General features: G+C 43.9%; 2 long non-coding RNA genes across 2 annotated transcripts; both read right to left on the reverse strand.

The window, feature by feature from the left end:
* Positions 1-735: 735 nt before the first annotated feature.
* Positions 736-3,331, reverse strand: LOC311429136. Its single transcript, XR_014688112.1, has 3 exons — positions 2,647-3,331; positions 1,979-2,100; positions 736-1,092 (listed from the first exon to the last, which is right to left on the reverse strand). It is a non-coding gene; the product is annotated as an uncharacterized lncRNA (long non-coding RNA).
* Positions 3,332-6,030: 2,699 nt separating this feature from the next.
* LOC311429137 lies at positions 6,031-15,881 on the reverse strand. Its single transcript, XR_014688113.1, has 5 exons — positions 15,869-15,881; positions 15,421-15,544; positions 14,797-14,928; positions 6,272-6,412; positions 6,031-6,141 (listed from the first exon to the last, which is right to left on the reverse strand). It is a non-coding gene; the product is annotated as an uncharacterized lncRNA (long non-coding RNA).
* Between the last annotated feature and the right edge of the window lie 6,508 nt (positions 15,882-22,389).

Here is a 22,389-nt window from a genome sequence, read left to right on the forward strand (position 1 = left end):
GATTGGTCGCAAACCATTCTCCGTGACGGTAACATCCAGGTGAGAACTTCCATACTTGTGGATATGTTCGACACCCTCTTGTACACTGTCCACAACCTCAATGCAGCTCTCCAGATCTCCATGTTCGTCATGGAGAGATTTCACTTCTGAGGGGTTGAATGTCAAGTAAGAGGCAAACTTTGGGCCAGCATGAATCTTCACCTGCAATACCAGAAGTATTTTGTGCTGTAGATTGTACCAATGCGTAACAGGCAAAAAGTGCAGCTTGTTGTTCTGGGTATAGCTAGGATAGAGTTAATTTTTTTCATAGCAGTCCCTATACTGCTACATTTTGGATTTTTGCCTTAAACAAACCACTGTTTTGGCTGTTGCTAAACAGTGCTCACACAATTCCAAGGCTTTCTCTTCTCCCCCCACAGTGAGAAGGCCGAGGGTCTGCTAAAAGTTAGGAGAGCACATAACCACAACCGATTCAAACTTAACCAAAGGGATAGCCTATGCCATATAATGTCAAAGTCAGCAATATAAAATGAGGGGAGGGGAGTTTCGAGGAAGGCAGATATTTCCAGGTTTGCAAGTCTCCCCTACAAAAGACCTTACCTGTTTTTATCCTTTTCTTTTGTAAACTGACACCCGCTCTCTCCAAAGTGTATGTTTCAGACACAAAAGAGTTACTGGGCCCAAAACAAGGCAAGGACTTTCAGTTATTTTACGATCCTGATGAAGAAGATCTAATGCATCGTCAATCTCTGAATTTAATCGTAGCAGCTAAGACACCTTAACAATGAGAGGGAGGAGTGGAGGAGCAGGTGCCGATCTCTTCTCTCAGGTGACAGCGACAGGACCCAAGGGAATGGCATAGAGCTGTGACAGGGGAGGGTCAGGCTGGATGTTAGGGAAAGGTTCTGCACCAAGAGGTGGCAGGGCACTGGAACAGGCTCCCAGGACAGTGGTCACAGCACTGAGCCTGCTGGAATTCAAGAAGTGTTTGGGCAACGCTCCAAGATGCATGGTCTGATTTCTGGGTGGTCCTGTGTGGAGCTAGGGGTTGAACTTGGTAGTCCTCATGGGTCCTTTGCAACTCAGGGTATTCTATGAAAAAAAAAAAAACACAAAACAAAACACAACCAAACCAGACATTAAAAAAAAAAAAAAGACAAAAAGAAAACACAAGCGAGTGAGGACTTGCTCCTGACTAGCTATCTGGCAAGCTTCTCTTAATATGACTTTAACATTATCAGAACATGACCTATTTTACCATGTTTTCCTGCATCAATCACTGCTTGTATACACTATTTGCCAAATGGAAATGCTATGTGAAAAATCCATGTTTTGAGTGTAATTTAAGTACTTCACAAATATTTCTCTCGTGATGCATCTCTGCTACAAAACATTATGCATGTCAAAGCAATTATGTAGGACAGTGGCCTTTGTTCCTGTGGAACAGTGGGAGGGGGAAATAATGGGCGGGAAAATGGGTGGGAATAAAGGCAAGTGAGACAAAATGTTCAAAATATGTGGATGAAGCAGATTAGAGGAGGAGAAACATAAAATGGGAAACGACTGAGGTAAGAAGGTAAGTTAATAGATTTAATCAGAATAGTATTTGGGTCCGGGAGGTTGCCAGCCAGGAAGTCAGAATTAAGAGTAGTAGAGAAAGGGTTGGGGAAATGCTCTTCCAAGGCAGAGAATGATTTTTTTCTATGTAAAAGGAAGTAGTTGTATCCCAGCAATGGCATGCAGCCACCCCAAAGAAGCTGCTTGCAGATCGTTTCTATGGAAAAGCTTGGGGTTGCATGGAGAAGCCAAGAAAGCTCTCCGAAAAGAGTACAAAGGTGTACAAAGAGACATGTGGGTAACGTAAGTGTTATGTTATCATAAAACTACATAGGGCTATGTCAGCAAGACCAAGGGCTCCTAAAATGAACAACAAGTAAATAAAACAAAACAAAAGCCAACACAAGTATAAATGACTAACCTGTTCTACTCTCAACGTGTCTATGATCTGATCAAACAACGGGGTTCTCAGCAGGTCTCAGTGAATTAGGAGTGTTTCCCGAGCATCACAGGCAGCAGTATATTCACACTTTGAGTCTCTGACTGAGGTTTAAGAGTAAACAATTGGTTACGTAACATTTATGACAAAGAATTTGAAGAGCACGTGAATTATTATTACGTATGGTTATAATAATATATTAATATATATATTAATATAATATAATAATAATATATTAATATAATAATATAATAATAATAATAATAATATTATAACCATACCACATATTCCAAATGTGTAGTTCAGTTACACTCATGGTATCCAAGTCACCCTCTCACAGCTTACTTACTCATGTGGCCTTCTCCACGCTGGCATCTGTGTCCACATACACATGACAGATCCATTCACCGTGTCCCATCACTGGAATTCCCTTAGCAGCTTTCTGGATATTCCTGACTAGCTGGGATGAACCATGTGGAATGATTAGATCTACCAGCTTCTCCAAATGGCAGACATCTTCCACTTCCTTGCTTGTATTCACACGTGAAAGTTGTGACACAAACAGTCAATGGCCTAAATTCTCAAGCTCTGCCTGTGCTTTTTCTACATGCTACAGCACAAAAGTTGTTGCTTTAATTCTAGACACTTACTACTTGCGCTGCATCTTTGACTCCATGAATGGAGAGTGCTTCTTGAGTCAGATGATGAAGGATTTGATTGCTGTATGCTGCCTCTTTCCCTCCTTTTATTAGCAAGCCATTTCCGCTAGCTATGGCCAAAGAAGACACCTGTCAGAAGGGAATTAAAACAACAACAACAACAACAACAACAAAGTGATCTGACTCCTCTGGGAGAATAACATCTGCAAAATAGAGTAAGAACAGGATTTTGCATTCTGCTGACTTACTCAATATTAATATACAGCACCAAGAATTTTTTCCGAGTCAGAACGTGTAACTCCAGAAATGAAGTATCTTAACGTTTCAGAAACAAACTTGAGCTTCAGGGTACTACTGGCAAAGGGAGACTGCAGTAAGTCAAAGGAAACCCTGAACATAGGCTCTGGCACAAATTCGCTAGCTGTATGAAACTATTTCAGATGCAAGAACTCTTATCCCTAATCATTCTGGCTGGAAGTAGCTAATGAGCTCTTCCTACGACGAACATTTTACTTGTGCTCTCTTATACAGAAGCCTTTTGTTTAATCACGCTGATTTTACGTTTATAACCAGAAGGTGTCCTTGCCTATGGCAGGGGGGAGTAGATGACCTTCAAGTTCCCTTCCAGCACAAATCATTCTATGATTCTATGACACCTCCCACTAGACCAGATTGCTCAAAGCCCCATCCAACTTGGCCTTAAATACTTCCAGGGATAGGGCATTCACAACTTCCCCAAGCAGCCTGTTCCAGTGCCTCACCACCCATAGTAAACAATTTCTTCCTTTATTCTAATCTACATCTACCCTTTTAGTTTAAAGCCATTACTCCTTGTCCTGTCATTACACTCCCTGACAAAAAGTCCCTCCCCAGCTTACCCGAAGCCTGCTTCAGGTACTAGAGGGCCACTATAAGGTCTCCTCAGAGCCCTCTCTTCTCTAGGCTAAGCAACCCCAGTTCTCTCAGCCTGTCTTCATAGGAGAGGTCCTCCAGCCCTCATCAACTTCGTGGCCCTGCTCTGGACCTGCTCTAACACATTTATTTCTTATGTTGGAGTCCCCAGAGCTGAATGCAGCACTGCAGGTGGGGCCTCACAGGAGTGGAGTAGAGAGCGAGAATCACCTCCCTGGACCTTCTGGTCATACTTTTGATGTGGCTCACGATACGGCTGGCTTTCTGGTTTGCAACTGCACATCGCTGGCTCATGTAGAGCTTTTCATCCATCAACACTCCCAAGTCCTTCTCTGCAGGGCTGCTCCCAATCCACTCATCAACAAGCCTGCATTCATTCTTGGGAGTGCCTTGATGACGGTGGTGAACCTTGCACTTAGCCTTCTTGAACTTCACGAGGTTCTCATGTACCAACCCCTTAAGCATGTCAAGGTCAACTCAGACCAACTCCTTTTCCCTACTAGTGTCCTCTGGGTAAAAAACAGTCACCGTGTTTGATATTCTACCTCATCCTGCTGTCCACAATTTGAAAAGAATACTGAAAAAATAAGGAAGACTTCAGAAAGATCCTTGTCAATTAGTGGAACCTTGCTGTACCCAGATACTGTGTGTCTTTAACATACAAAACTAGACATTAAAATGCAATTTGATTGTATCTTGTTAACAATCTGCCTCTCCGAAGATCAGCATCACGAAGGAAAGCTGCAGAGACAAGCTTATTTAAATAAATAAAAAACATCCAATCTGTAATGGGTTTGAAAACAGTTTGTTCCCTTTAGATAGTAATAGAGCACGGCTGTACTTCAGAACAATTGGATTTCTTGAAATCTGTAAGAAGCAGTCTGTGAAATATGATCTCAGAACTTCGCCTTGTAAGTACTAGAGACAAACATGCTATTGTATATTGTTATAAATGACTGAGTCCCAAATAGGGTTACAATCAAAGTTTACAGTTTATTAAAGGAACAGAGGTAAGCAAACAGCACTGGGTGCGCTGGGAGTCTCTGCTCCACGAAGACGCACACCAGTTACATCAGGCAGCTGGTTTTTATGCTCCTAGGCTAATACATATTCATCACCACTTTTGGAAAAGGCAGGGGTATTATAATTAGTTTCCCGGAACCCGAACCATCCCACGGATGCATGCGTATCAGTCTCCAGTGGTCCCTCTGAGGGTCGCTCATACTGAAGGCTCGTAGTCTTCCTCACAAGTTTTGTCCTTCAGTCGTTCTTCAGCTTCCCCCCCCCCTCCCCTTATTTAGTAGTCTCTGGGCCAGATGCCAGAAAGTTGTGTCTCATGCAATAGTCAGCAGTTATCTCAAAAAACTCCCCCCTATTCTCTTATCTCCCAGACCCGAGTCTCAAGGTTTACCCTTCAAACCCTCTATCAACACAAACTGCTAGACCATTCGTTTGCAAGATACAAGAACTATATACACTAACCACTCTGTTTCTCTTGGACTTGTGGTTATTTATACAAGGGGATGTAAGACAGAAGGTCACATTTCATTATGAGGCCCTAGCATTGTTCCATATTGACACGAATCAGATGAACATATTTCACAGTCCCCCATCTCCTTTTTCATGGTATTGATCCGTGTTTTCCTTTCCAATCGAGTCAATACTTGCCAAATTGGTATCAATTTTGGATATTCTTTTCTTTTTATTATCGTCAGGCAATGGGTTTTCTCTTCTCCCTGGTTCTGGGTCAACAGTGTGAGAAACTCTGTAGCCAGTAACTTAGGCCCAGGCGAGGACCTCAGTGAAGAAGTAATTTGTTCGCGATTGCAATGGCGGGCGCCCCACAAGCAGGAGAGCGCACCTACTAGTTCCAAAACACAGTTTATATACTTTTTGATGACAGGACCCTCCCCTGTTTCCCCACTGACTGGGTAATCCAGGTTCACCATCTATCCGATGCTTCACAAACAATGCATGGCCTTCACTTGCCGGCCTGTTAAATTTCAAATTTCTTTTGACATTTTTCCTGCTTGGAGTGGTAATGTTTCTTCGCTTGTCTGACTTGACACCGTGATTTTCACCTAATTGTCCTAAGAAGTCTGGTTGTCTGCATTTTACAAGGTTGCCTGCTAAGCTTTCTTATCACTGTAAGCATATCTCAGTACCACATTCCTGCCCTCTAAACAACGTAACTCTGCAAAAACAACATTCCTATTCCCACAACAGGTACTGCAGATATTTGCATTCCTTGTATAACTGGAGTGTATCAGTCTGGTAATAGAAGGTATTAAACATGGAATTATTAACAATTCTCCACATATCCACAATACAACCATCCTCATTTTAGCAAAACAATCACTGCCAATAAAGCCCCCTCCCATAATCTTCTTAGATCGATTCCATTCCAAGTTTGAACTGGGACGTGTGCAATCTTCTTCATTTCTTTTACAAGTTCATTTACAGTTTTTCTTTCTGTTGTGGTTTAACCCAGCTGGCAGCTAAACACCACACGGCCATTCACTCACCTCACCCCCTCCCTCTCTGGGATGGGAGAGAGAAATGGGAAAGTGAAGCCTGTGAGGTGAGATAAAGACAAGAAAATAACAATAATAAATAATCATAAATAATAATAATGACAATAATGATGATAGTTCTACTACTACTCATGTGTATGAAACAAGTGATGCACAATGCAATTGCTCACCACCGCTGATGCCCAGCTGTCCGATGCCCAGCCTAACCCCGAGCAGTCCAGCCCTCCTCCCAGCTCTTGCTGCACCCCCAGCCTGCTCGCTGGCAGGACAGTGAGAAGCTGAAACGTCCTTGGCTTGGTGTAAGCACGGCTCTGCAACAATTAAAACATCAGCATGTTATCAGCGCTCTTCTCATCCTAAACCAAAACATAGCATTCTACCAGCTACTAGGAAGAAACACCTTCATCATTAATCTCTAAACAGCAATTACTAAGGTTAGATTTTCCACAGACTTCTTCTTGTGCTAGTAAATAATCCAAAGCTAAGCGATTTTGATACATAAGTAGATAAGTAGTCCTCATCTTGGTATTTTGCTTTGCAATTAAGCCAAGCGCACCTCCGGTTTTATTTACAACTATTTCCATTACAGCTTGTAACCTAGTTATTCTATTAAGCATATATATTGGGGTCCTATAGACCCAGGATCCGTCTTCTGCCCATGTAGCTGGATCATAATAGGCAAGACGCCTTCAATCAAGGGGTTGGGCCCACTTTCAGGGTCAATTTGGGCTTGTGATACCGTTCAGCCTGCCGGGGTGATCCAGCTCCTGGAAAACGAATCACAATTTTATATGGGTTTAAAAAGAAAAGTTCTTACGTTATTTTCTCGGGACAACCTCACCTTAGTGTGGGAGAAGTCCGGTCGAGGCCCTCTCACTCGGCAGTCAATATCCATCGCCTCCCTCGGTAGACCATACACACTGCAGTGGAGGGTCCTGCCCCGGTCTTGCCTTCTCCCTTTCCTCCCTTTAGGCTTGTCCCCTTTATTTGGCGTCCTTAATTCATGCAGAGCCTCATTGCCAGAATATTAGTTCTTCTTTAGCTTTAGTTTCAGTTCCCCAGGAGTGGACTCAACCCTCCAGGTTTCGGTAGTTACTGGTCCTTTTATTCTGGATCTGTGGATCCAACCCCTTTCCGCTGTTCTCACAGCTGTTTCAGTAGTAAGTAAAACTTACTACTTACAGTCCCTCCCATCGGGGGCTCAATGATTCTTCCCTCCAGGTTTTTATTAAGACCTTGTCTCCTGGTTGTATCTTATGAATAGCAAATCCTAAAGGTGGTGTTTGAGCCATCATTCCAATTTCTCTTAGCTCTTGTAACCTCCTTCCAATGGTAATTACGTATTTCTGGATGCTACGCTCCTCAACTACATTTTTCCTAGAGGCATCCCTTCAGAATAAGGCATACCATATAACATTTCATATGGCGATAATCCGCTCTCACTGTGTGGTTTAGTTCTTATGTTTAAAAGTGCCAATGGTAAGCATTTCATCCAGGGCATTTGTGTCTCGATCATTAATTTAGCCAAGTGTTGTTTTAGTGTTTGATTCAATCTTTCTACTTTCCCTGAGCTTTGTGGGTGCCACGGAGTATGGTATTCCCACTGAATACCTAATGATTGACATAATAATTTTATTATTTTAGAAGCAAAGTGTGTGCCCTGATCAAAATCAATGTACTGGATTATCCCATATTTAGGTATCAGGTGTTCTAATAGAGCTTTTACCACCATTTGTGCCATAGCTCGAGCTACGGGATAAGCTTCTACCCATTGTGTTAAATGATCTGCTATTTCCCATAGATATTTTATCCTCCCTACCTTGGGCAATTCAGTGAAATCAACTTGTACTTTCTCAAAAGGCCTGTAAGCTGTTTTTGTCCCTCCCGTGGCTGCTTGTCAAAACACTTTCTTATTTATCTTCTGACAAGTTAAGCAACGTTGCGTAATTTGTTTTGCTATTTCAAACAAAAAAAAAAAAAAACAAAACACACAGCTTCCTGCTGAGGCAGAACTATTAACATTCCTACATCCTCCTTCCCTGCTCATTCAACTTCAAAGGGCTCTGTTAAATACTACATGCCACACCTTTAACACCGGGGACAACTCTTTTAACGCTTCCTTTATCTTTCTCCAGCCTGTACTTTTCTCACACCAACACCAAAGGCTCAGTCAAGAGCCAATTAATTCCACTCCTTTTCTCTCCAAGATGCTGAAACAACGTATCAGTATACTACACTTCATCCTATTTTCCTTCTCTCCTCCAAAACATGAATTGCCAGATAGTGTTATAGTCGACTGATCCATAAAGTGGCCATTTAGCTTATATAGTGGCCACCACTGATTGCAATACTTAGTGAAAGTCCTCTTCCTTTCTGCGCTCCCAGTTCTAACAATATCCTTTGAATGTGCCAGTGTGCACACAAGGAGGCTTTCTTTAAAACATCTTTGTTTTGGATATTACTCATTCCTTTGATTTTCCATTCCCTTTTATTTATTTATTACTATTCCTTATTAGTTACTGTCCTTTGTTTCAATTTCCACGCAAACCTTTTTACTGTGGGTTTTTACTATCTTTTCCTAATCTTCTTCCCAAATGTCCCAGTTCTCTGGGATTAAATGCCTCTTCCCGCATACAAACTTTACTATTTCAGGTTATTAAGGAGCCCCGTTCCATGTTCCAATCATAAATCCATGGAACTTCAGGAAAAGAGCTGAAGCACTCAGCCTTTCATCTTCTAGACAAACATTACCACCTTTTCCACAAAATTTACATTTCAACAGGACCGAATTTCGAGCCAAATGCCAAGTTTTCTCATGCACTTTGTTAATAAGCCCATACAAAACAAGGAATCACTCCTGTGTATCCGTCAATAAATACCATTTAAAAAGGCATTGACACCTAAATAAATTCACTCTCCCCCTTCTTACCAAATTGCCAGGGCTCAAGCCCAAACCACCACAGAAAGGACTCTCTCCGTTCTACCGCTTTGATAATCAGTCAGCCCCCTCCACCTCTCCAGTACTTGGCAAACTGACCAAACGCCACAGCAAATACACCAACACTTCTAAACTGTTAGTTACTTAGATAATGCTCCCGCCTTTTTTCTTGTCACACTCAAAGCATTTAAGAGCAAAAATAGGATCACAAGATACACTGCCAGGCCCACATATTGGGCACCACCAATCAAAACTTGGTGAAAACAGCACTTCTTTTTGGTCTGTCACGCACTTCGTTCGTCTCCGGCCGCTCCCCTCACGGAGAATACGGAACCGCGGATCGGAACTCCGCACTCGCTTCGCAGCTCACTAGAAGGTAAACTGTTAGTCTGCAATTGTTTCACCTTTACCGCAACTCAAGACTGAACTCTGAGCACTGACTCAATTCCGTGTATGCTATCTCCAGCTAGCTATCAGGCACACACTACTCCATGGAGAAGTCAAATTTCCTCGGTAATTGCTTACCCAAACCAGTATGAGATGCAATAGTAAACTATGGAGGAAGCAACCTCTCCTCTGCACTCAGAGTCCATCCTACTATCAGCTACAGCATGGGAGAGAAACCATATTATTCAGATGCAGAGGTATCAAAGATGATCCTCTGAAGTTACATCGGAGAACTTGAGGATGGGGGCTGGCAGGAAGAAAAGTAACAAGACAAGACATCCTAAGTCTGTAAAAAAAGAAAAAAAAAAAAAAAAAAAGGTTGGGGGGGGGTGGGGGGTTGAGGGTGGGAAGCCAGTAAGAATCAGCCTGATAAAACAAATGAGATAAAGAAGAGGAGAATGGGAGAGTTTGGCTAGGCAAGGCAAGACACCCAGGAGGCAAAGGCTGGAGTCTAGGAAAGCAGACTAGAATTTGGCAAGGAAACATACTGGTTTTCTGTGAAGAACAGAGCGAGCAGCAAGGAAGCAATAATGGCAGAAAGGGAGACTACTGCCTTTTCCTTTCACATGAACTTTGCCTAGAGCAGACTCCCCTTCAGTATGAAACGAGGACAAACACTCACAAAATTCAGTTGTGAAGCTGCCCTTCGGCAGTCTCTTTTTAAGTGCCCATACCCATCCCTTGCTCCTCAAATACTTGCTCATATGTTAGAGAAAAGCTCAATCAGTCTTGCTAAAGATACCGGCAGTAAGAGCCTAGACTTAGCTTTTACACGCTTGTGGAAAGATATCATTCTGCCTCAGTGCAAACATGCAGTATCAGTATGGGACAGACCACTCAGAGCCTAGAACTTCTACTTCATGCTGATCTTGTCCGCATATATTCTTAACAGTTGCAGTTTGTTGTTAACGACCTATATTAAACATTTGATGTTTAATCGTAGCCTGCAATTCAGCTGTAGTCAGCATGGACAGAAAAGTGCTCATTGGTAGGAGCCTTGTAAGTTGCAAGTTAAGCAGGGAAGCTATGTGATAAGACACAGGCAGAAATTGCACCACCTGAATGTAAGCTAACTCCTTCTCTACGTTGGGTATCAAAAACCAACGCTGAATAACTCTCAGCATTGCAGAAGCAAGTCCCAAGAAGACTGTAGTTTTCTGTAGAAAAAAAAAAATGGGATGACAGCAGAATTCATTTCAGAAGAATACAAGCAGAAGTCTTTTGAGGCAAGACTTCTTGCAGCCTTCCAATAACTCACCAGTAGAAATACACTTTTGTTATCAAAGATCTCTCTGCCCTCCTCACATACCTGTGGAAGACAGTCAGTCTGGACAGGACTCAAAAAAATCGCAAGAAAGACCCCAACAGGCACTGTCACCTGCTCCAACTCTAGATCTTTTGCTATGCGTGCTCTCCGAACTATGCTGCCGACGCTGTCCTGTGAAGATGCTGCAATCTGACAGAGCCCAACAGCCAAGCTGTTCAGCTTTGATTAGACAGACTGAGACGTTTCAACAAAGGAAGTGCCAATCTTCCTAGAAGAAAGAAAAAATTGCGCTCAAGATAGATTTATCTGGCTAGTTTCAAGAAAAAGTGACCTAATGGTCAAACCAGGAAAAAAAGCCGCTGTTTCCCACGCCGCAGCAAGAAACCTACCTAAGATGAACAATGTGAAGCATTAAGTTTAGTAGCTACAATCAAACTGCTCCAATTTGACAACGCTTTCACCTACCATCACATATACACCTAATACGATATGAATGATTTGTATATGAAGTAACATCCGCAAAGACAAAGTTTGTCCTATTTCTAGTACCGTTACACAACCGTGTACCTGAATTTCTTACCAATTTCTACCCTTGCAATATTCCTGGAAGGTTTGCGCAGTAATTGCCTCTTTCTATTTCACAGATAGAACTCCCAAAGAGCAAAGGAACGCATAGCATTTCAGATTGGGCAAGAGCTGCCGGAGTTTTCTAGTCTGAACACGTTCAGGTAGGAAGTTTACTCAGAAATGTCCCTCCAGGCATTCTCCTCAGTACAAAATGGTTGCCGTATGTCTTTTACTGAACTTTACAATTTGTGATGCGCCAGTTCCACACATTTTCTAACCCAAGACCAGCTTCCTCACGCACCACTCTTACACAAAAGAATGGATTTAGTCTGTGCTGCCTGAACTGTACTTTCCTCAGTCAGAAGGTAAGGTGGTTCTTTCTGGAAAGCATCAGTTTTAAGTAACAACCTTCCCCACAGGGGCCAAACATTACGTTAACCAGCCCAGGAGAATATTCATGCTATTTCATGCATGATGATAACAGGGAAGATCCTTGCTAGATTTAATTTCTAAAGTGAGCCTCCGTTGGCAAAAGAAAACACTGTTCTATTTTTAGTTTTTTAAACAATGCTGTGGGTTGCTGCTTTCAAAGGCCTCTCTCTCCATCTTCTCTGATAGAGACAGCTCTTACGGAAGCTGCAGCTGCTTACACTGACAAGCTCTCAAAGTCCTGGGTTCCCTAATCTGTGACGGCCATAATATCCAATTGCAGGTGACAGACTACTCTTGTTCTGCTCCTTTCCTTTGAGGCCCAGAAAAGCTCATGACAACAGGTGTTCCATGAAAGGACCCGTAATATTACCTTTATTTTCAGCTTCTTCTAAGTCCTTTTTGTTTGCCAAGAGAATTTCTTCTCTCTGATCAGTTAATAAGTCAGCGAGATGATAAAAAAATAAATAAATAAATCTCTGCTCTCTGAAAGAGAAAAGTGTCTGAACTGCATTCTTACACGAACTCCATGGTGTTTGACATCTGGCTCACTTCAGCTCATTCCTACTGACACATCTTCTCACTGGCTTGATGCCCTGAATACTTGGAGCCAGCTGATTTTTTCCAGGACCCATTTGTGTTATAAACCTGTATTTTAAAACTTGCCACATGTTCACAGCCTTAAAGAGCGAGAACATACCGTTCTCTCACCTGCTCAGGCTGCAGAGCTGCCAGCGTCCTGCTACCGGCTCGAGACATTCCACCCTGCTGCTCTACTGTAGGGCCTGCCAAAACAAACACACACACACACAACCACAAGACATGCAGACAAAGGTGGAAGGAAATGAACACTAACCTTTCAACTTTCAACTCCTTACTCAAAGCAGGAAAACAGGTACGGTCTTAAGAGACATATCAAAGAAGTTTACTGTATGCCACAACAGGAAAATTTGTATCAGATACCAAAATGCTGCCACGGTCCCCGAGCATAGCCCTTTTCAAGGCATCACAGAGATTCAGTAAGATCATCCATGTCGTAGGGGACAAACAAGTACACAACCTGTATCAAGAAGACTTGACAAAGAGCAAAAGAATACAAGGACAGCTACATCTCAGGGAGTGGGAGGCTACTGCAAAAAAAGGAAGGCATCCTTTGAAAAAGTTTAATTACATAACTACTGAAAAGAGAAAAGATTGCAAAACAACCTGGGAATGTGCAAACAATACAGGAAAACCAGCCTGAGCAACAGCTTGCACAATAGCTGCTCTCTCTCTGCTCTGTGTACGTTGAAGGGCTCCTACAGAGGAGAGGTTTTTTTCTTGGCACGGATGTCAAAGAATCCATCTCAAACTGAAATGATACAGAACAAGTTTTGAAACAGAAACTGAAGTAACAAGTCAAAAGGCTCAGGCAGCATTTCACTAAGGAGTTCTCAAGGAGCTCCTGGATAAGCTACGTTTTCACTTTTAACTCTTGAAATTGTCTGTAGAACAGATGACTTGGCATGTGACTAATATGCCCGGACTTCTATTCAAGAAGTGTCCTACAGAAATTGCCAGAGCAGGAATTCCCACGGTAAGGAAAATAACAGGAGGTATAGTGGGAAGCGTAAGAAAAGAACTAGGGGACACTTGATTAATAAGACTTAATGAAGGACTGTTAAAACAGCTTTTTAAAGCAAGGTCATACTTTATAATGTGGCGTGTATTTTTGTGTTCTTTGAACACAAAAGGGGTGTTGGACCACGTGACCTCTGGAGGTCCTTTCAACCTCAACCAGCCTGTGATTCCTTTGCAGCCACTATGCAACAAAATAGCAAGTACAATTCACAGCAGATAAACATGAAGCAATGCAGAGACAAAAGGGGAAATCAGGCCTTGGTAGTGCACATAATCCTATGAAAACATCACTTCAATGCTCATCAGCGTTGAACAGCAACTTCCCTGTTTAAGCTTTTGGAGAAGGCCTAGGAAAGGCAACAAAAACCATCCACAATCTAATCAAAACTCAAAGTTAGCCTTGCTACCTCATAAACTGAAGGTTCACTTGCATCTCGGACGCTACACAAACTTTTATTTTCGCTCACCTTGAAAGGGTCACAGTAGAATAAAAACCTTTTCAGCCAAGAGAAACAGGGATCGACAGATCTTTGGAACAGTTTCTGTAGAAAAGGACTAAGAAAACACCTTTTTCATGTGAAAAAGCAATGAGGGAAAAGACAATGCCTCATCATAGAAGTTGAACAGAGATCGATCACCCATGTTCTCTTTCCATACAGAAGGTGGGGGCATCAAAAGCTAGCAGGAAGCAACTTTCACTCCTCCTGCCCACAAGCACACACAAAGTAAAGCAAGCAGTTCTTCACATAGTGCTAGCTCCAGAGTTTACACACAATACCTGGTTAAGGCTCGTGACTCCTGTGACCCATGGATGCTAAGTGTTTACCTGGGTCCAAAGGATATGGCCAATTTTAACAAGAAATCCATTTAGCATTTTTATACTCCAAGGCATTTGCTTGTCTTACAGTGCAAGTCACGAGTATCACTCTATACTTGTTCTATTCTGCTAAGATCACAGATCTTTGGCCTGACTTTCTGCGGCCCTTGTTACATTGTCACAGCAACACACAGGCAGGAAAACATTGCTACATACAGTAACAAAAGACTGAGTCATAAGAAGAACGTAGGATAAAAAAATGAAACCGCACACTATCTTAGTTCAGCACTACATTCTATATGCATGCTTTCACCCTGAAATCATCAATAAGAGACGATAACCTCTAAGACTGAAAACAAGACAAATTCTACTTAGTTCTTTGAATGCAAGGCAGATGCAGCAAGTCATCAGCTGGAAGGAACCCAAGCAGAGGATTCAAGATGTTCCATTCCAACATTGAAACTTACCTTTCCAAAGCCGCTCGTCAAGCAGAGCATAGTTTCCCATTTGTTGAACAGGCAGGCCTAGCCAAATTTCAACCCTAAACTTCCAGGGAATCTCTACTGCTCCCAGCGTACATATTACTTCCGTACTCACCTGCAGGTCTTACCTCTGAAAAAAAAGTTCCAACTTTCTTCCCTTCTACAATATCTGTGATGACATGACCCGAGATTTTCGGGTGGACTCCATTTGCAATCACTGCAGAGGTGCCTCCTCGCAGGGCCCACAAAGCTGCTGTCACCTACAGTGAAGGAGAGAGCCAGTTCCCAAAAATGCACTTGTTAGTTGAATCCCCATCCTCAACAGGAATTCTTATGTTGGAAGAAGCCCTTAAGACCATCAAGTCCAAGCATCAACCTAATGCTACCACTAAATCATATCCCTAAGTGCTATGTCCACACGTCTCTTGAATACTTCTAAGGATGGGGACTCTACCACTTCCCCGGGCAGCCTGTTCTAATGCCTAACCACCCCTTCCATGAAGAAATGCTTATTTAGTACCCAGATATCTAGTGCTGCTCAATAGAGTTGTTCCTCCCTAGGGGTAGGGCTTGGCATTTCCCTCTCCTGAACTTCAAAAGGTTCCTGCCTGCCCCTATCTGCAGCCTGTCAAGGTTCCTCTGAATGCACCGCCCCCACCCCGCACAAGGGCCATTTCCACAGAAGCCACCAACCACCCGCCGCCTCGCCCCCTCCCTATCCAGCCCACCGTGGCGCGCCACCGACCACCAACCTCGTTGCGCCACCCCTCCTCGGCGTCCCGGCCTGCCCCGACAGCTTCTGCCCATGGCGCCGGCAAGCCCTGCATGCTGCTTCTGCCCTGGCTTCCTCCAAGCCAATCACACAGTGCTTCCGCCCTGATTGAAGACAGGCCCTGACATCACTTCCGCCCCAGGTTCCCAGCCAAGCACAGCGTGTCCCCACAGACACAGCAGAGCAAACACACAAACTAACATTGACATCCTACCCGTAAACATGCCGTAACAGTGACTCACCTGAGAAAGAACTGCATGCAATAAAGGCACCTAGTACTACATTAGTTTATTCTAACAGATCCTACTAGCTGTCACCTCAAAAAGACGTGCGTACCGCTCTCTACTTGGAAACGCATCAGTCCGTCCGTAGACTCTGACCCACCTAAAGAGCCCTGCAACTGACTGAAGGAAAAACAAAGCACTTACCCCAAAGAGCAGCCCAGGCAGAAGGAGCTCTCTGATGGCATACCTGGGGCTCATATACCGTTTGGCCGCGCCCAGCACCCAAGCCCAATCACCTGGGAAAGGGAAGGGGCAAAGCACAAGAAAGTAGAAAGAGAGCACAGAAGGAGCAGCAGCTGTTGTGCTGTGGGCCTTTTTTTTTTTTTTTAAGTCTGATGGCACAATTTTGTGCAGCGCTGCCTGGGCACACATTTCAGATAGAGCTAATGAGCAGCTGAGGTAAAGGAGCTGGGAAGAGAGAGGTGTTGCAGCAGGTATGCTGTGGCTGTGAGGTGCCTCAGGGTGTGCTTTTTCTCTTGTCTCTGCAGGTGCTTCGTGCAGTCTTGGACAGGGAAGGGAAATCCCCATGTCACGGAGCAGTGAGGGAAGGTGAGAGTGTTTTCAGCCTGGTCATCCCTTATCCAAAGCGAACGGAAGACACTCAGGTGTTTCCCTCAGGGTCTGAGGTGAGGCTGTTTGGGATAGAGGAGCAGTGTGGCAGGTGGTTGTTTGCAAGCACAGTGGTCATTTTGTCCTTTTGTGTTCCCAGGTGGCATGGGTGATGCTGTCTACTCCTTCTGAGCTTGGACTTAATTTCCAGGTACAGAGGCAAGTGGACCGCTGTTTTGAAAGGATACAATTAAAGATGGAGTCGCTTGTGTTGATGAGGGATGGGTGCTAACGCTGGCAGCTGAAAGTTTATCTTCTGGCTGTGTTTTCCTTTGTTCAGGCTGAAACTCAGTGTGCAGTCCAGGACGTCATGACCTGAGCTGCCTCTGGAGTGACTCTGGTGAGTGATGAACAGAGGTAGCAGTTGTTTTTGGGGTGCGGTTGTCACTGCAGTTATTTTCCTACATCCAATAGAGTAAAATTCCAGTTTGCCTTTCAGAGGTGCTTTAAGTGGCTTAAGAGAACAGGTGGAAGCATCTGCCACGTGGGGCAGGTAAGAGGCTGAGGTTAAGGAGGGGATGAGAGTAACTGTCCAAAGGCTGCTGTGGGTTTTGCTGCTGTGGTTGCTTTCTCCTCTGTTTATCAGGTGCCACAGGCAAGGTGGGCTGTGATAGCCCTTAGAACAGGAGCAAAGCAGGTCTCTGGAATGCTGCGTTGTTCCTGAGAAAGGTGTTGTAGAGGAAAAAGGTTGTCTTGCGTGGCGGTTCCTGATGGCGGTCTTCTTCCGTAGGGGAAGAGGTGCCTGAAGCCCCATGCTGTGTAGCCTGAGCACACCTCATTGAGGATGAAGCCTGCTTTCCAGCAGTTCCCAAAACTGTGTTGAGGCTGAAATGCTGTGTCTGAGTTTGGGTTGGGTTTCAAGTTTTCATGCTGTGTTAGGGATGGGTTTCAAGTCGGTGCAGCGGAGGGCCAGGACCCAGTGTCCTTTAGTGTGTTTTGACCCGTCAGCATGGCCTTTTGGTTCTCAGATAGCCTACTCAAGTATGTGATTTTTCCTGCAAGTGATAAAGTGATATTATTACATTGAATTGTTTTTCTTTGGCATGTTGTGCTTTTTTTTTTTTTTTTTTTTTTTTAATGCTCCTGGATTTTTCTTTCTATGTAAAGAAAGGTTTGAGCTAATTTCAGTTGAAAAAAATCCAGTTACTTGCTTGGTCATATTGTCCTTTCAAGATTAAAAGCTGCAGCCTAAGCAAGCGGAACGTTGCTTCTAGAAACAGCCCAATTCTCTTGTCTGCACTCTGCTTGCTGTTGAGCTAAATCAGACTAAAAACAAACAAACAAACAAAAACACGCCAGCTGCTGCTTCTCCTTCTGCTCTCTTTCTACTTTCTTGTGCTTTGCCCCTTCCCTTTCCCAGGTGATTGGGCTTGGGTGCTGGGCGCGGCCAAACGGTATGTGAGCCCCAGGTATGCCATCAGAGAGCTCCTTCTGCCTGGGCTGCTCTTTGGGGTAAGTGCTTTGTTTTTCCTTCAGTCAGTTGCAGGGCTCTTTAGGTGGGTCAGAGTCTACGGACGGACTGATACGTTTCCAAGTAGAGAGTGGTACGCACATCTTTTTAAGGTAGCAACTAGTAGGATCTGGTAGAGTAAAGCAACTGATATAGTACCAGGTGCCTTTATTGCATGCAGTTCTTTCTCAGGTGAGTCATTGTTATGGCATGTTCATGGATAGGACAATAATGTTAGTTTGTGTGTTTGCTTAGTGGTTCTGGGTCCCTCAGGATTTTTGCAGGATTACGGGGCTTACTGTGAGTCTTTGCCTGTGTGTCAAATATTATCAAAGTTACAACCTTGGTGGCAAAGTGAGGGAGCAGGGTTTAGGAGAAAGGTATTGTCAAAGCTCCCTGTGTAAGCATGTATCTGAAACCAGCAGCAGTAGGCATGTAAGGTGTAATCTTGTTCAGGGTTAGGGACAGTTTGTTATATTTCTGCAGCTTTTGCCTGTGGTTTTGCTGGCTGTTGAGTCTTTAGACCTTGCATCCTTCTAGATTTTAAGAGCTTGGAATTCACTTAGAAGAGGGATGCTTAGGAGGGGTTGCTGGCTAACTTGTTTTTGGGAAATCATGGGGTACGGTTCCTTTTTTTGGCGTTACATTTCAATCTTTAGGTATATCAAGCCATTTGTGTCACTGTCCAGAGGATTCACAAAGAGCTTCAGCACGCGTTGCAAGGGGCTCGACTGCATAAGCGCAGTAGTACGAAGAGACTGAGCAGGGTCACCTTTTTCATCTGTAAAGGATAAGTCTGTAATTACCCCTGCTGGGACTGCTGTGCATTCATGGCTTTTTGGCATTTGTGGACTTGAGGGTGTGTTTTTTTTTTTTCTGGCTCTGGTCTCTGTGTTTGAGTCCTCTGCAAGAAGCTGTACTGTTTGCGTGTCCATCGTGGGCACGACCTTCTCTCTTTGTTTCTTGTAGCCCAGGGCATGGGCACGGAAACTTGAACGAAGCACGAGGGTGAGTGGACAGCAGTGTGGGCCCTGAGTTGGTCAGTGGACTGTGTTAGTCTGCTTTGCCTGTTGGGCAAACTACCTTGCGACAGCAGAGTACGTCTCCTGCCACGTTTCTGAGGCGCGCCAGACGTCAGCAGTTCTAGTTCCTGAAATGCTGGAGATGCATCTCTTTGGGGTGTTAGGTGGGCGAAGCGGTGATACTGGGCTGGGGAACATGGGTCTGGGGCTTCTTGGCTCTTGCGGTAGGGGATGAAAGAAGAGGAGTGGGTATAGACCGTTTTATGGATTGTCACGTTTGTCTGTTCTTTCTCCTTGATCTAAGCCCCGTGGGCTTGGCTTGGCACAGTGAATGGAAGCGCTGGGTGTGGGTTGGAAAGGTGAGTGGAGAAAAGTTGGAAAACGGGCATTGTTTTTGGTTTGGTAGTCTATTGGTCCACCTCTGGGTGACTCCTCTTTTCCAGGGATGAAGAAGGTACTGGGAACATCCTAGCTGGTCTCTGTGGTCCACATTGAGGATGGATTCTGAGCCCTGAGAATTAAGTTCAGGGGCAAATCTCAGGTGTTGGCAGGGGGAGGCAGGGAGTTGTCTAGGGGGTGTCTATCTGATTTCAGTAGCAGAGCAGGTCAGTTGACTACTGTTTTGTTTCTGAGGAGGGTGCTTCCCTGGAAGAAGTTTGGCTGGCGTGCTGGTGCCTGATGGCACTTTATTTCTGCAGGTGAAGAGGAGCCTTAGGCTTGAAGCAGTGTCCTGGCTAGCCTTTGTGTTCCTTGATGAGGATGGAACCTGCCTCCCAGCATTCCCAAGCTAAGTTGGGGGGGCAAGTGCTATGTTTGAGTTGGGGTTGTGAATGGACCCATAGGGCAAGGGTCTGTGCTTGTAAGTCATTGCAGCGGATGGGGCCTTTCAGGATTGATCAGGTCAGGCAGAGATGATGTGTGGGGAGTTCTGTCACGTACAGCGTGAACATGTGCCAGGCAGGGCAGTCCCAGCTTGTTGTCTGTGCTGTGCTGTTGCTCTTGGTGCTCGGCAGGCCCTGGGGAAGCCATCCTGAGGGTATTGAACACTTGACCTCATCGGAACAACGCTGATGTTCAACTGGGAGCTGAGCACCTCTTGTCTTGCAGTAGGAGCTTAAAGGGATCACTTCTTCCATGCGTGTAACTTTTATTTTGTATCGAATGTTTCCTGATATGATCATTATATGTTACGCGCTCCTCAGGTTTTGATATCCTCATCGCCTTCTTCCACTGGACAGATTAGATGGGCAACTTGGTAGCCACACTAAAGGTCCTAAATGCTTGTTTCGTCATCAATTCTGTGATTCTGTGATCATAGGGCTGATCCAAGCACTTCTTGTCTTGCAGTCGCAGCTTAAAGAGCAGATGCGTTTTGGGTCTTGTGCATATTTGGTTTCAGATAGTGTCTGTTTCCATCGTCACTGTTGTGGAAGTCATCTGGGCTTCACCAGGAGCTCAGGCTTGGGAATTCATTTCCGAAGCGTTATTCTTAAGGGGTTTGCACTGCCCATCCTTCCGGTCTCTTGTCTTAAAGGCAAGCATTCTATGCGTCCATCATCCCAGTTCTGGCGGTCACTTTCAGTCGCAGGTCATGGCATTTGAGTCTGTCCCTGGGGTGGCCACAGATCATCTGTTCTGACTCGCTGTCACTGTAGGGCTTCCCTCTGGGAGTTGTCATTCTGCCTGGTGTCATTCTGTTACGCTCCTAGATTTTTCTTTCTATGTAAAGAAAGGTTTGAGCTAATTCCAGCTGAAAAGAGTTTTTTGTTTGTTTGTTTTTATCTGAATAGAGTAAAACGATCTATTGATGCTTCCTTAGCTGGGCGTAGTGCCCAAGAATGGGGAGAGAATGAATGGCCTCCTGAAAGAATCATACAGCATTATGGACCAGCTACCTGGAACTTGAATGAGGTAGTATGGGGGCCCGAGAACCTATTTGTAATTTGAATTGAATAATTATGTTGCAAGCTGTCCTTGGAATTGTAACTATATATAGTTACAATATATATAATCATAAACCATAAAATAGCTGAACTGGGAGCTGCAGGGTTGATGTGGGAATGTTGAGGTGAAACTCTGTGGTTTGTAGCACGCAGGAGGTCAAACGAATGTATTGAATGATCTTTGCTGGTCTAAAAGCACACCAATCCCAGCCATGTAAATCCCAGCTGAAGGTATAATAACATGGTAGAGTAGCATGGCTCTGCTCTGAGATGAGACATAATTTGTGGAAGCAGAGCAGAAAAGATGCTTATGAGTAGATGAATTACTGATCGTTTTGACTCTAGGAATGGATGACTTCAAGGAGGGAGCTCCTTCAGATATCAAGACATTGCTCTCCAAAGTAAGACAAAGGTTTTGTCTGAGAAAAAGGGAACAAAAAGTTAACCATTCATGTGTTTGGGTTTCTGTGTGGTTTGTTGTTGTGTTTTTTTTATGCACATTTAAAATGAAGTGACTGTTTTTGTGCTGGTTACATGCGGTGTCTTTTATATCCATCTAAATTACGTTTACTCTGGGAAAATGTTAGGCAATAATGGAATAATGAAAGTTAAACTTGATTTTGTTGTTACACCAGACTGAAGCATGATTTGAATCAAGTAATTGGAATTACAGTAGGCTAAAATTGCTGAAAAACGAGTTTGGAAAGTTGAAATGCATTTATTTGCTATTAAACCTTAATGAAAACATTTGGTTGTTTTCAGTTAAAAACTACTGGATTCATAAATGCAATACACAAATGAGAACATTTATGAAGTTCAATATTTAAACCATACCATTTTCAAAATACAGAATTGTTAATTTTATTGAACAAGTTTTCCAGTTTTCAAGCAGTGACCTTGCAAACAGTTCAGGTAATCGGTGACCCTTAAAAGCACAAGCCAGTGTTTTCAAAACAAAACAAATCTCCTACTTAAATATCTCTTTTCTAGTGATCTTCTAAGAGGTTAATTACTAACCACCGTTTGCTGCTTATGTTACCATCCTCATCCTCCATCCTTCACTCCTTATCTCTTCTTCTCTTAAACTTCACGTTGCCACTGTTGTTTTCAACCTTTCCTCTTGGATGGATGGAGCAACATGAAACAACTTTTCTAGCCAGAATAGAATAATTTCTGAATTTTATTTATGTGTTAGCATTCTTCATTCTGGTTGTGTCAGTGGTCCACTGACTTAACTGACCAGCAGCCTGCATTCCCTGCCACCAGCCCCTAACCACCCCCCCAGAACAGAAGAACTGAGCAACCATTCTGGAAGATTCTGGTGGTGAATGTTGTCATGAATATATGAATGTTCTTTACCCTCTTCCAGTCTTAATCCTATTTGTACTTTTTTTCTTTTTTTTTTAATAACCTCATTGGAAGAAGTAGCTCTATACATTTGTACGGGGTCACAGCGGCTGCTGCTCAGCAGGCATTGATCTATGGAGGATGGCACTGTTAGCCCACCGTGTTGCTGGAGGGCAGCCACTAAGCGATGACCTATGAACCAGGTCATCACCTACCAACCAGGTGATTGTGATGACCCATGGTGGCAGAGACCAAACTGTCCTTCAAGAAGGCCCCAGGCTCACTGCACCGTCC

Source organism: Aythya ferina (genome assembly GCF_964211825.1).
Source record: "Aythya ferina genome assembly, contig: HAP1_SCAFFOLD_360, whole genome shotgun sequence".
NCBI classification, from domain to species: domain Eukaryota; kingdom Metazoa; phylum Chordata; class Aves; order Anseriformes; family Anatidae; genus Aythya; species Aythya ferina.